The sequence below is a fragment of the Hippocampus zosterae genome, chromosome 20 (assembly GCF_025434085.1).
Source record: "Hippocampus zosterae strain Florida chromosome 20, ASM2543408v3, whole genome shotgun sequence".
NCBI classification, from domain to species: domain Eukaryota; kingdom Metazoa; phylum Chordata; class Actinopteri; order Syngnathiformes; family Syngnathidae; genus Hippocampus; species Hippocampus zosterae.
Window position 1 is genome coordinate 5,329,197 of NC_067470.1, and position 18,097 is coordinate 5,347,293.

The 18,097-nt window shown below is 42.3% G+C and overlaps 1 long non-coding RNA gene across 2 annotated transcripts in view; it reads left to right on the forward strand.

The window, feature by feature from the left end:
* Nucleotides 1–18,097, forward strand: part of LOC127593360 (uncharacterized) — a 59,313-nt gene that overhangs the window by 14,015 nt on the left and 27,201 nt on the right. Inside the window, exons 1-3 of one of the 2 annotated variants that reach the window (XR_007960387.1) lie at nucleotides 9,721–9,973; nucleotides 15,847–15,998; nucleotides 16,090–16,231. This is a non-coding gene — a long non-coding RNA (uncharacterized LOC127593360). Of the gene's footprint in view, nucleotides 1–9,720; nucleotides 9,974–15,846; nucleotides 15,999–16,089; nucleotides 16,232–18,097 lie in introns of those variants that run through there. The other variant, XR_007960388.1, reaches the window with a different exon arrangement.

Genomic DNA, 18,097 nt, shown 5'->3' on the forward strand with positions numbered 1-18,097 from the left:
CGGTCTGCTCATCGAGTAGGTGTGCGTCGCTTTGCGTTGAAATTTCAGGGATGCTTCGTGGTTTTCAGGGATTAAGAAAAGGTCTGGTGTAATCACCTGGGTAAGGGCCCGACCATTTCACAAATCAATTTGGCAGATGGTAAACTTAGGCTCCGCCCTTAAAAACAGAATAGGGATATGCAATAACTGCAGTGACTAATTACAAGCCAGCTTTACAGTGCTGACCTTTGACAAAACGGTATGGTCTAAAACAAATTTAAGCACAATTAAATTTAAATAAAAGCACAATTAAGTAGCAGAAACCAACACAAATGATAAGAAGTCATAATTTCATATTTACTCGGCTTTAGGTCGCTGACATTTCTGTAATTTTTTTTTTGTCTTAGCTACAAGCTGCGTCTCTTTTCGGTCTTTCACTCTTGATGGCATCATTGAGAAGTGCGAAGGCCATTTGTGGTACAAAAATGTCAGTTTCTTTCGTTTTCTTGATGAAGACCTTCAACATAAAAACGGGAAAGCCATCTGGCGATGTGGTTTATGTAAATGTCAGAGAAAGGAAAATGTCAGGTTACTGCGACAGTGGCTCCGGGCTTTGTTTTGATTAGTGTAATTAATTCTAACCTCCTGTCATTTTTTTTTTAAAGTTATTGCTTTACCTCTTTCCTCAGCCCCAAATCAGCCGGGATTTCCTGAACGTCTCATTAATCACATAAGGACTTGGACTTATGCGCATTATAACATGTCCAAGTTGGGATACACAACATAATCGTGTGCTAAAACACGTTTTATCATTTGTTTATTGGATGTAGGAGTGCCCCAAGTTCATTTGGTTCTCATCATCATTCACAGAGGAGCAGCACAAAGGAGATAATCAGTTCAATCCCATTCACACCTGGGCACGGAAACAAAAAAAAAAAAAAGACAGAGTGCAGCCTGGTACCACCTGACTGATGAATACACTCATGCATGTGGACACTTGGCTAGCGCACAGAGAATAACAGGGAGGGAATCTGGCACTTCATCAAGTAGACCCACTAGTGGGAAATCGTCGTGCAAGAGCGATGAGGATGATGCGTTTATATCGCTTCCTCTGCGATGCATAACTGGCTCCGGTCGCCTCGTTCTCTGTTGCGCTGAGTCTAATCAAACATTTGCGGTGTTCGGCTCAACTCCCGGGGAGCTTTCGTGGCGAATCAATTGATTGCCAATTAAATGTACATGACTAAGCCCCGCCATCGGCTAGCCGATGAACAGTCCGATGTCCCCTGCCTACTTGCCCAAAGTCCGCCGGGGTTTGCTCCAGCTCACCGGTGCCCGTAATGACAACAACATGTCGAGATAACAAATTTAGGGATGAATGTAAATCACCAATCTATTTTTTTTTTCTACCAGTTAAGTATTTTTAATTTATGCATGTTGGATTTCACTTCGTGGCATTACTCTGTAAGATGCGACTATAATTGCAGCCTGACTTTGTGCCTTGGAAATTAAAACAACAAATTTTGCAGATCAGTAACTCTGTCCTTTGGATGGCAAGCGTTTTCAACAGGACCAATGATTTGATGCACTGACATTCTCATTTTATCAAGTTTAGTTTTGTGTTGGCCTGAATCTGTTTTTGGAGAAACGTTTTCCTGGAGTTATGACTTTACTACTGAGTTAGCCTACACAAGCGATAGATAGTCTTTAGTGTGCTCCGACCTTTGGGTCAAATTGGGTCACCGGGTGTCTTTGGAATTCAACTTCGAGGATTTCTTCCGATGTTTATTCTTCCTGAAAATCACTTTATACTTCACTCACTTTTTGTTAAAACTTGCCTCGCTAACCTATTCTACTTTAGAACACGATAATTGCACTCACTCCAATAAAGAAGGAGCGTCATCACAATTCGCCATTGGCATAATGCGGCCCTCTTTGAGAGGAACGTTTTTGCAAAACATGTTGCAAAACATGTTTGAAGACGCGCATAAATGAGGCGCGTACACTCCGATCTGTAATGAGATTACAGCTGAGGGCTCATGCGAGGACATTTGTGCGAGTGAGTTAATTGGCAGCCAAAGGACCTAAAGACGAGATGCTCTGCGAGGCCTCGGAACACAACAGCACGTCATATCCAGGGCAAGACTAATTATTCCAGGCGGTCTGCCAAATTCCCAATATTACGGCTTCACAAAGGCATCTGATGCGTGCACTCGCTCATTGTTACATTATGTGGCAGATAACATCTCTAAGTGTGTATGTATGTGTGTGTGTATATATATAATATTTCAGCCCTAGTGTATAATTTTTGTGCGTCATAATTTATTTTCTTTTTTTTTAATCTTCCAGCATTGATTGTGTGTGACTTTTACACTCCAAAAAATGCTGTAAATATACTTTCATTAGAAAAAAAATCCAGTGTGATTATTCTTGGACACTTGGCACATTTCAGGCTCAGATAAAAATAAGCCTTATTTCTCTTTGCCTGGCACTCAATTGGTAACATTTGTTGTCTCAGTGTAAGATCTGCAACTTGGGTAACGAGACAATAGCGAGGAAATAAATAATAAAAGTAACATAGGTGGGGATGGAGGTTGGTTAGGGCCACAAAGGTATGAAAATGCCGCGAGGTAAATAAGATTTGGTTCCATTTCTGTTGATATCTGTCAAAACACAAGCACTCACGGCTTAAGATAAGATAGAAACGCAGCACATGCACGTGTTTGTGTGGAGGTGATTATGCCTCGGGTGGCAGTGTGGGGGGATTCTTTTATTTTTTTTTTAAATATACATTGGCAGAATACATTTCCATTTAACCTTGAAAAAAAAAAACATTTGTTTCATGCCGTGGCCAAAATCTTATCAACCTCATGATGAATTGGTGTTTATTTTTCACCCCAGTCAATTATGACCATTCCCTTCTTTGCTTGACTGCAGCCCCGGACTTTCTGTCATCTGTCTTACTCATTTAGGCATCGACACGAGACATCTGGCACTGGCCAGACATTCCTGAGCCGCTGACCAACGTCCTCAATAGCAAGGATATATGGCTCCATTAGCCGGCTTGTGATTATTTAATCATTTCTTAGAAGCCTTTAATTGAAATGGTATGATGGATCATCAAGAGGTGGGCTCGCCACCAAGAGCTTTAATTGGGCTTCTGTCCTGCATGCCTCGCTGTGGATCTGTCATCTACTGGAGACTTTATTCAGTGAGCCAGGTGGGATTGCTTACTCAAATCTTAACTTGGACATGAGGAGAAAAGTTGAAGTGTCTGGTATGATATGCCATCATTCCGTTACCTCCACACATCGGTCATCCAGTGGGCAATAAATGAATCTATTAATCAATAAGGAACAAATTTCACACATTGACTTCATCGAAGAAGTGCTTATTTCTCCGGCTCATTTTGAAGAAGAACTCAACATGCAAAAGAGAACGCCTTCGTCCTGTTGTACACTCATGCTCAAAGCGCCAAAGCCTCAACGACGCAGTAATTGATGTGTAAATGTTGTCTTTTGATTTGTGTAGCAGCGCTTTCAGGTGCCAAGCAAAAGTCAAAATTATTTGCTCACCCTACTGCCTGGCACAAAGTACAAATCGTTTCCGCTTGCATTGGAGCAAAGCAAAGCAAAAGGAAAATGCCATGAAGATGAACCATTGATTGATCATATGGAAATGTAATACATATGATAACTGTGTATGCATTACAGAGCAATTGTGCAGAGAAATCATTCCGCTGGACTTGGAGAAGACGTATTTGGTCAATTTTTTGTGGCGTCGACGCTGTGCTCGAAGGGCACTTCAATGTCAAGCTCATGTTAAATAATGAGCATAATTCTAGATACACTGTGTCTCCCTATATTATAATCGCAATACAAACTCTTCGGTGTTTATATTGTGATAAGCATCCTTGTGGACTTATCAGACAGTTTTGTTATTTTAGTGGATTTGTGACGATGACCCATTTATAAGCATGTTTGTTGATGCTTATCTCACATGCAGTAAATGGCTCAGTGGAAACCAGGTTCCTCACTGAATTTGTTCTTCTTGCAAGTAAGAAAAAAAGGGAAGAGGTAATGTGCATGCAGTAGATTGTATTAGCCCCATTTTGGAATTTTGAAAGGGTGTCTTTTTGTTTGTTTATTTTTTTTCCTTGTGGATGTTGCGCTTGTGCCTCCATGACACATTTCTGCTTGTTGGCTTCCGAGTTTAATCGGAGTTGTTACGAAAAACATTGGGGTGAACGTTTATTTGATTTTTGTGCGTATGTGGGTGACAGGAAAACGTGTTTGCGTGTTCCCTATTTAAGATAAGAGGAGCAGAAGAGATTGTGGAAGTCATTTTCCCCAAACTCGGGCATAAACTTGCGTCAAGGACACAAGATGAGGATATTTTGTATCGAAGCTGTTACCATGGTGACACTTGATTATGGTCGCTTTGCATAAAAGAGTCAAGGTAAATTAGAAATCCAATTTGTATTGTTTGCTATGCTCGGAATAGATTACCAATGTATCAAGCCGCTGATGCTAATTCGGTTGGCAGTCTGCGTTGTTGTGATGAGAAAGGAGCGAAGTGAGGGGGCGGTATTTGTCGAATGTGTTTCGTTGTTTGTCATCATTTTTATCTTGCAGCCACTCCACAGGCTGCGGGCATATGGTTTATGATAATTATAGTCCATATCAGGTCTCCCTCTCACCCCGAGTCATTCGCGCATCATCTGTGATTCACCGCGCCCCTTTATTCACTTTCAGCATACACTTCCAAATTCAATACGAGTTTGAACAGTCACATTAGCATACGGCCCAAAGGTGAGAAAAAAAATCCAGTCTTTTCTTGCGTTTCCGACTCTTGTTTTGCCTCCAACTCCATCGAGACGAGGTGCCGGGAGAGGTGTTGTTGATGCACTGTAATGTTAATTTCATCCCCCGGTGAAATCCGATACAGCATTTTGAGGCCTCTCTACTTCAAGGACTCCGAGCCAGGAAACTGATGGAGAGAGAACAATTCCCATGCATGAATTCTATGGTTAACCTTATTTACCGTCAATGTAGCGCTAGTCTGTATGAACAGGCGGTATTTCCGAATTTTTCAGCGTGTTTGTTTGCTTTGTTATTTGTGGTCTTGTGGGATTGAATAAAACATGATCCTACTCTGTATTTTGGTCAGTTCACCCTTCACACAGTCGTTGGGTAATGCACATGTCAGTTCCCATAGAGGGTTTAGTATTAGTTTTAGTTTTTGCAGACATATGGAGTGTTTGTTGAGTGCAACATTATAGCCAATGCTGAACAGCAACTGTAGAAATATTACATTTGCACAACGGATGATGATACTGAGGTCTTCATCTGTAGTTTGTGATTGCCACTGAATGTGATACTGTGACTGAGAGCTGAATGTACCGGTAATCCAATGTTACCATACAAGCTGATGAAATATTTTTATTGTTCATTGTTGATGAGGTGAGATTGGTCACAGAATCTGAATCACAAGTAAAGCTAGATCAAGTACAGCCATTGAATCGGATGCTAATTTTAGATTTGAGATAAGACCCGCAACATGTGTGTGGCTTTGATAGAAGTAACATTGTCGTGGTGGTTCTCCATGATGTGCTGCAAGCCGCAACGGGTTGGGATTTGAATGGAACCACATGTGAAAACAGTTCATCATTCCAGACATTAGCATGCACTTTCAATTATTAAAACCAATTGGGACTGTATGTGGACTTTTCCAGATCACTTTCCAATACTCGCTGTACATTTCTTTTAGCTGGGCATTCGTCCTTTGGACCAATGCATTTCTTTGTAAGCAAAGTCATAAAATTCCTTTTCATCAGGAGAGTTGCTCTCATGCCAAAATCAACATTGAGACCAAACTGGAAACAGTTGTTAAGTTGAGAGGAATCCATTCAGCCTTGGCAGCATCTTTCATGAAAAGCAGCATTGTTTCTTTTGACAGCAGCTCCGGTAAGCTTTCTCAATTGTTGGCCTCCATCGGTCCGTGTCACATCCTGTCCAAATGAATGGCTCTAGTCTTGTGATTAATTTCTATTGTGATCAGACAGTTCACTCGGGTTTGTGCTGAATGATGAAAACAACAAGTTTGTGAAAATTAAGATCTGATGCAGAGCTGCTGAAGAAACATCTTTTTTAACAAATCACAAAAGCATGCAACAGTGCAGAGGGCATATTGACACCCCGTATTCAAAAGCCAAATGTAGCATGCCAAGCGGCTGCCACTTTTGAAGAGTGCAGGTGTTCGGAAGCGTTGCAGGACTGACAGCGTGCTTGTTTGTCACTCCATGCAGGTGCCCAGACAGATATAGCAACACTTGGCTAGGATACGAATGTCATGTACCAACCTGCTAACCTCAGCAGGGTGATATCGTGCCAGGGGAGTGCAACTCCACCTCTGTGTGAACTCTGTCACGTCGCCTAAAAGCTGTCCGTTGTCCACGCAGTAAGCTTTTTTTGTTTTACATTGTTTGGGTATGTTTGTATTTAGTTGTTCACACAAGGCAAGGTGTAGGACAAAACAATGCCCCCATAGTGGATTTTCAATGTATTCCGACAAGAATCTGGTCAAAGCAGTTTTTTGTTACGTGTAAGTGAGTGCCATGACAATTTGAAAGGTGGGAGGGACATCACCATCAAAACGGTTGTGAAGCTGGACCACCAGTGTGTGACCAATTTCTGGGTACCCTCTGTGCTTGATCAAATGCAAAGCGCACATTCATATTGAAATCAGACTTCATCTTGAGCGTCGGAGGCTGACTGGGGTCAAGAGCTTGTCACTGTGTGTTTTAGCAAAAAGGCCAATCGCATCAGTTTGACTGGAGAGCTATGACAAATGGTGAGGGCTTTACTATTCAGCTGTACTCTTTAAAAAGATATATTTAGAACTGGCTAAAATATGTGGATTTTCTACATCTCAAGCTGATCGACATTCTCCGTGAAACGTCCAAATGAAAAAGCCACTTTTTCACCAACCTTGACAAGTGTTTGTCTGGCCCATTTGCAGAGAGTCAATCACAATCGTAGATCACCTTCTTGCAGAGGACTTGCAATGTGGCGAGCTACAAGGTTGAGATGGAGGCTGGTAAAAAAAAAAGTAGTAACCGTGGTAATGAGAGGCTTAATCTGCTTCACAACAGCACCCAAGCCACCCTCCCTAGCCTCAACCAATGGAACACTGATTGCAATGTCAGAGAGGCCACTCTCAGGCCAAAAGAACATTTTGTTAATTTAAATTCATTTATTTCATGGGTTGTGTTATTTAAAGTTCCTTACAGGTTCACAATTCCCCATTCTTATTCTCGCGGCATTTTCAAGGTTGCATGAATGAGGATTTTTGTTGTTACGGCCACCCGGTTTGTACCTTATGATCTTAGTAACAGGCCACATCAGAGATTTCGTCAGACCGCACAAATGGGAGAGATGTTTGGAAGGGAAATTAATATTTGTATTTGATTTATTGTCTTTAACAGAGAATCAATGCCCAGAAAAATACATGGGTTTGAAAATACAGTTTAAATTCATCTGTAGACCATCATTAGAAGTTCAAGGTTCGAAAAATGGATGGATGGACTTCAGTGCAAAATTTTCCCAAGTATGAAAAGCAGAACTGCATTGTTGCACATGCTGCTCTTTCCCTCCAGACTAATACCGATCATAAGCCTTGGGTATCAAGTCACCCTTTCAAATTCCACCCAATCTCCAAACCCTTTGATATCATCAGTTTGAGTCCGTGAGATCTCGCAGGCATACGCCGTCATTAACATTTGCCAATCTGAGAGCCTGTCAAAGCCTATTAGATATGTCAGAGGACCTGAGAGTGTTGGAGAGGGGGAGGTACCTGGTGTCTGGTGTCAGACCTGTCAACTCAAACCAACCCCCCAGTCTGCTTACATGCCTAATAAAAGTGGACGTTCTGCACGCCAAGTAGCAAAATCAATGTAGCATGGCAAGGTCAACATCTAGACAGCTACAGTTGCAAATTGGAGGAAGTGGTTCCTGAGTGACTGGGTGAGGGGCTGGAGGATGTGAGGTGCTAACATCCTTCACTTGACCTGTACTTTACTCTGTTGGGGTCACATTGCAATAGAAAACTACCCTCACAGAGAGATATGTAATAGGAGAAAGCAAGTTATTGTCTAATGTCTTCCGAGTCAACGGGTGAGTTTTTCTTATGTGCTGTAGCTGAACATCCACCAAAATATCAAATGGTGATAGAAACCGACCTCAACGGGCAGTTGTGGTATCAGAATATTTTTTATCTGCATATTTCCACATTTACATGTGCATCCATCCATCTAGACAATAGTCAGCTACGTGAACCACAACACAACCATTGGACCGAAGCTAAATACCAATTATCAGCGGAGCATATTGCATTCACTGTATACATAATGTGCACGTACAACAACATCAAAATTATCAAATATGTCACCCTGGGTGGTATCAGTGTCTGTCTGTCAGCTACTCTGAGTCCACACGCTTGAAGGAGGTGAAATGTGGGTCGGCGCTCCATTCATTCTGGCTGCTGAACAGTCGGGGATACGCTGTTGGAGATTGCAGAGCATGCTGCCCTGAGGCAAGGACATTATTCATTGTTGCATCACCATCCATTGTCCGAATATGTCCACACTCCGGGAACCGAGTCTCGGAGAAATGGAGGCCCGCATCGCTGTTTGCCAGCTACATATGGAAACAAACTGACAGAAGCATACAATGGAATGTTGGGACGTATCATTCCTGCTTCTCCTATTCGGAAGAATCCCTCAATACAAGGAGTATTGTGTACCCTGACAAAAAGGTTTAAAGGTGTTTCAAATTTGTCACATAAGGCTTGGGTATCAATAGAGGGTGTAGAATAGGTTTCCTCACTTGTTTTGACAGCTCACGTTATTCATGCAAATGGTCGTTTGTAAAAAGTTAATACATTTGCGTTGGGTGCACCAGTTTATCCGTGGGGGTCTATTTGTTAAACACAATGATCTCTTTTCGAAAGGGAGTCGAGTGGTGGGTGGAGGGAGGCTGCGGGAGGGTTGAAAATGTTTGCATGCTGGATGATTTGAAGTAAAATCCATGGATTGAAGCCGCCTTCGCTTTGATGTCTGACATGTGCAGTGCAGAATTTTATGTAGGTTACCAGAAAGCTTTTCATTCCTGTGCAGTGTTTTCAGTCTGACAAAGGGGGAATACAAATCAGCCACCCCAGAATTTGTGGGTGACTACCTTGTTGCATGTAGACAAACGCTTTCATCAGAGGAAGTGGGACGGGGATGTTATTTATAAATCAAAAGTGTGATTTCAAAGCTCCAGCGACAAATGATCAGCGATGGCATATGGCAAATCTAGGACTGCATATCCCATGACTCAGGTTGCCAGTGCAACATTTTTAAAATGTATAGCATCTCATGAATTCTTTCATTGTTCCAGCTGAAGAAGTTTGTGCTTCTGTTTGTCTGGAGACAAGCAATCTGTGCAAATGGGGCCAAAATAATAGAAGGCGAAGGTCTGGGGCTAACCGAAATAAATAAATAAATGACAAGGGAAGACACGGAGCGCTTCCGAGCACTTGTGTCTGTGTGGTGAGCGTGAGACGAGGGCAGCTGTGGCAACAGAATACATTTGAATGCTGATTTTGGTTAATAAATAACTTTGTGAACTCAAGCACCTGGTTTCTTGTCCAATGCAGTGGAGGGGGTGCGGGTGGGGGTGCTGTGGCAGCCCTTGACAGTTGAGGTGAAACAATCATTTTAATCAGACATTTTTAATGGTCACAATGTGGAGGCAAACTATTTTATTTTATACTCCCAGTGCTGCCTGTGCCTGTGCCTTTCTTTTTTTTTTTTTATTTTGTGTTTGATTCTTTTATTAAACCAACTCATCTGTAACATTTTTCTTTCTTTTTTTTTTTTTAAACCCAAGCATCCGATCACTCCATGGGGGAGGACTGCTGGAGGGGTCTCAAGATTCGGCGGACCCAAAATGTATGTGAATGTAATGACACACAAGGCAGTGCTTTCCAAATCTGGGTTACACATTAAGCATGTAAATATCCCAGCGGCACTCCAATTAAAACATGCCACTACTTAATCCAATGCACCACCTCCCAACTCTCTTTGACTCCCTCCCTCCTCTCATTAATATTCGCAGTATGCTCTGTCACTTTTCCCGGGCCTTAACTCTTGCTCTCAGGGCAAACTGCGCCCCTGCTGGGAAAGAATGAAGACCAGAGACCACCGCCCCCCCCCAACCCCACCCGCTATATCATTAGACTAAATTCCTAAAACCTCAGGGTGTACTAATGAGAAATTTTAAGTAATATTAGAATTATTTTTTTTAAATAATTGTCTGTGCCAAGTGATTACTGTATAGTCTTTCATTCTGCACTTGGTTCAGATTTGTGAGCGTAGTAAAAGTTTTTTATAATGTTTTTGTCATTCTACTCCACATGTTCAATGATCAAGAGTAATTAGAATGTCTTTGATCACCCAGGGTGCCCTCCCAACTCATTTAGCTTAAGTGCATGTGACATTCTATCTCATTGTTTCACATCCTCATCCCTGAGGTCACCGAGAAGGAAATGGAGAAGCTGTTAAAATGCTAAACATGAACAACCACGGCTGATTATGGAGCTGTTGGTTGCAAATTATATTTAAAAATGTACTTGTTAGCAAACTCTGCCGCAGCAGCTGACCAATTTATTTGGACGTCGAGGCTGCAGAGACGAGCCAAACACACCGTCATCCGGGAAACACACGGGCAACCATTCAGAGAACATGAAATGAGGCTGGAATGACTTGAGGTTGATTAATACACGCTTCAGAGACTAACAAGGCTTTGCTGTCTGTAATTTCAAATTACATTCCAACATTTTCTATTCGAAACCAGGTCGTATGAGGCTTTATGCAGTTATAATTTCACACCCCTGGATTTTATGCATTTACCTTTACCTCCGTGTTGCTTATTTAGTCGGTTGCAAGCAAAACCTATTTTGCATTCCTGAACATGCACACACCATAAATATCGGATTAAGTAAACAATTCCATCGAGCTCACTTCTCCATCGTGTTGTTGAGTTGGCCTTTACATGCACTGATGGCACGGTCACAGTGTTTGCTTGAGACCCGACATGAGGGAGGGGTGGGGGTGAAGTGAGAGCAAGGCAGAGCTGTGCATTAGGGGGGGCGAGTTCTAAGTGGTGGTCTAATCTTACCTGAGAATGATCTCACAGGTGCATTATACAGACTGCGCTATTTTTGGTCAAATTGTGAATCGTATTTGACTTTAGAGGTTCAACAGAATTTGTGGGGCTTGGAAATGACTAACGCAGCCGATTGTCAAACAAGCTGTTCTTTGACGCTCCTTGTTAGGCAATAAGGCATGTTCGTTATCTCAACATTTTTACAGTCCCTTTTAGAGTGAAAATACAAATGTCATTCTTGATTATCTTTTTCTCCTCAGTCGAGACACTAAAAATGGTAATGAAAGCCGTAAATGGCTATCCGGCGTAATTTAAATTGCCGTCTTTTTATCTAAGGGGCAGCATCCCAGACCACCCATGCATATATAAAGTTACATTTGTCGGGATCCTGCGTGCGTGTTCCTGACTTCATTAGAATTGAACCCTGCACATAAATGTCCTCCCTAGAAATTAGCCTGATTGTAAAAGCCGAGATGAGAACAGACCAGCAGCCTCCCCTTGGGCATCCAGTATCGGGTGTCGCAGAATTTTAATGGCCCTTTACATCAATGCGTGAGCGCGGCAGTGGATCGACTGGCAACATTTGGCGCTGTTTTATGGGTTTCCTTAGCATCAAGATGTCCCTCGTGCCCATGTCATGCAACAGCAGGCATCAGCTCCGAGGAAGAGCCCCCTTGCCGAAGAACCGGGAGCATACGTTTCTCGCTTATTGCTAATATTCCATATTCTCTAATGGTTATGTGCGCAGTCATTCAGAGGGTTGCTGAGGGAGCCATCAGTCAGGATGCTGCGTGGCTTATGTGAGCCCTACCCGAGAATTTTATCGAGCGATGTGTGTTAGTTTGTGAACGCATGGAGCATGGAGGGCGGGACAATGAGCACCCCCGAGATGATAGCTATATAAAAAAAAAAATCCTCGTTTCACCCCCCCTCGGGTGGTGTCCTTGGGACAATTTAGAGTGTTCAATCAGCCTGCCACGCATGTTTTTGGAATATATATATATATATATATATATATATATATATATATATATATGGTTCCATGGCTCTCCATCTTTCAACAGTGGAATTTTTTAAACTAAGCATTATTTTGTTAAACGTATCGCCGCTCGCTGTGTTCAAAAGCTTTCACCAGGTCACCGTTAAATCGTTGTGACAATAGTGTGCAATAAACAGTACAGTATAATGTCTGAGGCAAGACGGCCAAAGAAGTCCCTGTGGCCTGGTGTTATGAGACAGACTTGGAGGGGGGAGAGTCTCACTATTAAAGGCCCTATTGACGTTCCCCCCCGGCCCCCCTTCCAATATACTGTAAACATTACTGAACCCAGCAACATCATCATTCTAAAGCCTGATTTTCACATCCTTCATCCTACCATACATCTCGCATGGTGATTGGTTTGGCTACTATCTCTGCGCAGCAGTTCTGTTTGCGCACTGCCTATATGTGTCAGAAAGGAGGATAATGTTAATTTCATGATCTGTCATACCTCCTGCCTCTCTGTGATGGGCAGTGGCGATGAGGTCTGGGCTTCCTTATCGCTTCGTTCATTCCTGTCCACCACTGCCAGGCAAAAGTATCATCACTTATACGGGGATCAGGGCTGAATTGGTTTCCATCTGCTATCAAGAGTGGATCCACTCACAGTGAAGATTATTTTGATGCTTTGACTCTCTGAGCCAATAGCCTCTTTCAGAAAGAGGAGTTTGCTTGTTTGATGGTAGTGAAAACTTTTCCATGTATTCAGAATATATATATATATGATTTTATTTTCTCAATGTATGTCCCCTTGTGCAGAAGAATGACTGAAAGTAATCCTGATTTTTTTTTAATCTGCTCATTGCTGGAGGTGTATGCAATCTATAATCAATCGAATTCCAACTCTTTGTAGAAGAATCAATATGAATTTGTCAACATGTGGTTCTCGATTGTTTGCACAACAGGATGATGCTCTGGAGAAAAAAAGGTGATCGACGACAGCCTGGGGAGCACACTGATGATGTATTATGGGCCTTGTTGTTTTTTTTCTGAACCATGAGCTCTGTGCCAGAAAGCCTTCCCCTTTCCTCCCACTCTTTGGGTCTGCTAGGAGAACACAGAGGGGAAAACACAAAAATAAGAGCCTGGAAAACGAGATGGGAGGAAAGATGAGAACTCTCCCACCCATTTTAGAACAGTTCCCACATGCTGGGCTTTCAGTGGGAGGACTGGGTTATTACAGTAGTTTGTCAAGTGTTTTGTTTGGAACCATCGCTGTATCTTGCATGTTTTCTTTTTTTTTTTTTTCCAGTGCTGGTTAATTGTTGGAGAGCAATCATATTTGATTGCACTGAGTTCATCCTCAAAGCAATTTCAGCCTCTCACTGGGTACTTTAAAAAGCTCCATTGTCTTTCACATGAATGATGGACATAGCGCACGCTAATGAGCAAGCATTACGTATACATATGTATCTATATATGAATGACCTAGGCTCAAAGCATGTTGAGGACAATCTTTTTCGTTTTTTTCCAAGCTGGCACAATTAAAAAGTATCATTTGTTTTTGTAGTTTTACAATATGTCCATGGATTCATTCATTATTATTATTATTATTATTTTTTGGTCCTGCTTGTCCTCATTAGGGGGGCCAGAGAACTGGAGCCCACCCCGGCAGACTTTGAGTGTGACATATTTACACATATGGACAATGTGGTCTTTAATTAACCTAATGTTTTTGGAATGAGGCAATAAGCCCTTGTGCTTGGAAACAAACACGTACATGCACACACACACACGAACACACCCCACACGGGGAGCTGAGATGCAGACCAAATACAAATATGATACAGCATAAACAATAATAATGATAATGTTGTCGAATACTGGGAGGAAAAAAAGTTCATCTTGTGTTCGAAGCTCATGTTTTGTTTTTTGTTTTAATTTTGAGGGATTCGGAACAAAGGAAAGCACTAGGCCTCGTCAAGCACGAGGACTGGTTTGCATGGGTTGTGTCTTTCGACTCCAGTCGGGGGTGGCACACTCAAGAGACCAGGTGGAAAAATATGTCGAGCAAATAGAGCAGAAATTCTCTTGTTGTGGGTAATGACTTTCCATAACATGCGGTGAATATGAAAGGGACCCCCCCCCATTCCTTTCCCTGAGAACCCCCTTTTCATCTCACTATTCTCCTGTCTATTTTTCACTTTATAGTCAAAGCCATCTGCAGTGCATATGCACCGATAGCCTTCAAACACTGACAAAATGGCATACCTATCCAAACACATGTCAAAAATGCATTTATTGTTAATTTATACTTTATACTTACTGTACCACAAACAGCAATCGCCTTCAGTGTATAAAAAGCAAGTGCCAGTCCGTTGGAGGTCGCATAGCTGTTCCTTATTATCCTATTATGCCCGTTATATACTTTTACTGGATCCAAGCAAACAAATAGCCTCGATATCGTGAGGGATCATATTTTCATATTGACCTAATTTGGGCTCTAGTCACGGCGGCTTACCGAAAGTGGTTTGTGCTTCGCTACGGTTCCCACAATATTTGACCTCAAATGTGCCGTTTACAATATTCGAAACCAAATCATAAGTCATATGTGTTAAAACTATCAGTGTTACTTAGTGCATGAATGAAATGACCGATGCAAAAAAATGAGTGGTCTTCAGCCCCATGTTCTACCTTTAATCATAGATTTTTAAGAAACCGGAGATGATAGGAGATGAGATGCATTCACGATCTAACTGGAGCTATGAACAATATGTTACCAGACAAAAAAAAACAAGAACTAAACGAGCTGCTTTGACACAACCCCCACGACCCCAACCCCCAGAGCTCATTTTGTTCTGCCAAACATTCAGATCTGCATTCATCATATTTTGTGCAATATCATCACCAGTTCGGAAAAAAATGTGCAAGTACTCTATTGTCCCACAAATTACATCTCGTCAATAACAGGAACTAGAACGGAGATTGCCACATACTGTACAACCCCACCTTCATGACCTCCTCCCCCGTAATCAGTAAAAGCAAAACACCGGAGGCAAAAAGAGAAACGGCCGTCATTACCTTGGCATTGCATACTGCATTAATGGAGTCATTCTGACTCGTCTTCAACTTCAAAAGAGACGAAAACAAAGAACGGAATGATAGCCTCAAGCCCCAACATTGGATTGCTATACATTACTGGAGACTTTTTTTTTTAAAATGTTGTTGCATTCATGTTGAAAATGCAATACTACTGAGCGACTGGTGGCATTCAGCTGTCTGATTGATTGAATGAACTATATCGCACGTATTGTCCATGTTGGCAATTGCTCTATACTGTGTGATTTAACAGCCACGCAAGTCTCCTAATTGATGCGTTTGTGCAACACAAGCAAAGAGACGAGCTCTGATGACAATCAAGCCAAAATGAGCGTGGTGAGCTGCAGGTGCCGAGTGCTTGAATCTGGTAGCAGAGGATGGCTGCGCTAACTCCATTGATTAGCAGCAGCCACCTTTTGCCACGCAATCAGCAACTCGCACACACTGTTGGAATTAGCCACCGACATCTGCTCCTTGGCTTTGCGTCACTGTGAAATGATGATGAACTCGCTTGAATGACCTTTGTGTTAAAATCGGTGCTTTGTATCGTCACAAACTGTGTTGACTGTTGACACCCAGGAATGTTGGTGGAGAGAATGACACGGAGACCACCAAAAACACAGAAACAAAGGAATCTTGTGTGGGCTGAGGAGAGCACAAAAGCGGTAAAATGGCGCCCATCATCGATATCAGACTGCAGTCATGACATTTGAGAAGCTTCGGGAGAGGAGGTGACTCGTGAGAGAATAGAGAATGCTTGATCCGGGAAAACACAGATCTTTTGCTTGTCTGATTTATTCATTTCTTTCCTCGTGTTTACAGCTGCACAAATCCTCAACTGAAAGACGCAAACCCCAACTCAACATCACAGACGACTTAAGAATCGAGAATGGAGGGCTGACTGAAGCAGCATATTGTTGTTACAAGAGATTATTGCCACCTCCCCAGAGTACCAACAAGCAACGTAAGTCCTCTGCCACAATTCTCCAAATTCTTCGCCTTAGTACAAAGTATCAAGAAAATGATTTCAAGTTCGACTATGGAAAAGTAAAATTCACATTGGCTGCTTGAAAGAGGCCGGTTTACTTTCTTGTAAATAAATAAGCATCATGGCTACAATATGTGCTTGACACACTTTCGAGCCTGATGTCTTTTGAAACTTTGTGATCTTCAAGGTTATTACCACGTGGATTGCAATTCTTTGATGATACTATTTTAGGTCATGTTTGTCATGCTAAATATGTAAATCTTCAGTGTTTACCAAGACGATGCATATTTGGTTTTGTCTGTAAAGAAATCCACAAGGGGCGTAACCCCATTAGCGCACGACAGGATAAGCACACAGGGGGCTCAGGGGAGATCATTATGAATAGGCTGTTTGCTCCCCTCCGATATGTCATTAACAATGCACAGAGAAGAATTAGTTCAACAATGGTTGTCTTATCGTGGTTATTGTTGAAGGTTGATGCCATTCGCTTCATACTGTCAGAATTTTTGCACCGAATTTGATTTAGTTTCTGCAATACAGTAAATTTTGAGTAGAGTATGTACCAGGATGGCTTGAACAAGGGAATTATCAAGTGGTGAAAATAGAATTTCCTGTTCCTTCTTTACGGTCTTGGTTTAAGACTTTTAGGTAAGATGTGTTTTTGGTTTGGCAGGAAAATGAGATCGGGATGAGCAAAGGCATATGTGTGGTTTTGCACATTCCCCATGCGAGCTGTGATTTTGCGCATGACCGCTTTATATTTACACACGAAGACGGCACGACCGTAGAATGATTCCATGAGGGATGCACCTCTGATTTGTATTCCTCCCCAACAACAGAGAGATGAAATGAGAAGAAAAGCAAATATGTGTGTTTTGGTGATAAAATGGGCAAAGAAAAAGAATGAAAAGGCTGTCCGCCGCTTGTGACGATGGCGGTCACTTTGATTGGCGTTCTTTTGTAAATGACATGAATTCACTGGAAGGAACAGGTGGGGGAACTGGTTGTGTCCGTTTTGCGGAGCGTCTGGAGACGGTTCCCAGAGGCAAACGGGCAAGCGTTCAAACAAATGCCAGCTTCGTTTATCGGAACCCTGCCTCATCTCGCCATCTCGCCGGCGCTTGCCAAGTGGTTCACAGGCTGCTGCGTGCGAAAGGCGCAATTTCATGGGCCGTTGGCCAAACTTTCTGAATAGATGGGCTCAAGTTTGTTCAGTCATATCATTTAAGGATGTTGGTAATGCAGCGATGGTCAGATGTGGTTGCGTGGCTTCAGATTCCACCCCTGATTAGTTGACTATCTTCCACCCCAGTTCTTGTTAGCAATGGACCCCACGGCCTGGACTTTGGCCTCTATTTTTTTTAGACTTTTTTTTTTATCCTCATTTGTCTCAATGGAACAACCTTTGCCTTTGGAATGTTTACGCACGATTGATTTAACGGTGTATGTTGTGTCACAGATACCAGTAATCCTGCAAAGTCTGCTGATTGCGGAAAATAAATGAAGTGACAAATATTGAAGGACAATTTTGGCTTTCTGTTGTTGATTGGTTGTGTGCAGAAGAACGAAATTACCTAAATTTACTGCTGCTCGCTGTGTCAATAGCCTTGACAAGCATAAGGTAGCAGCTGGTCAGCGGCGTTTCCATTTGGAAATGAAAATGCTTTCATATATAAGTGGGGAAGCACACATACGCACACGCACGAAGCGGTCTGAAATAGCCTCAAGTTGTTCCAAAAGTTCCAGATGAGCAAAACTTTTGAAGTTGTTGGACGTAAATGTTCTCCAGGTTTCGCTGTGAGATGACTGGGCTAGCCTGGAGTCCATATTCTGCTTTTGATG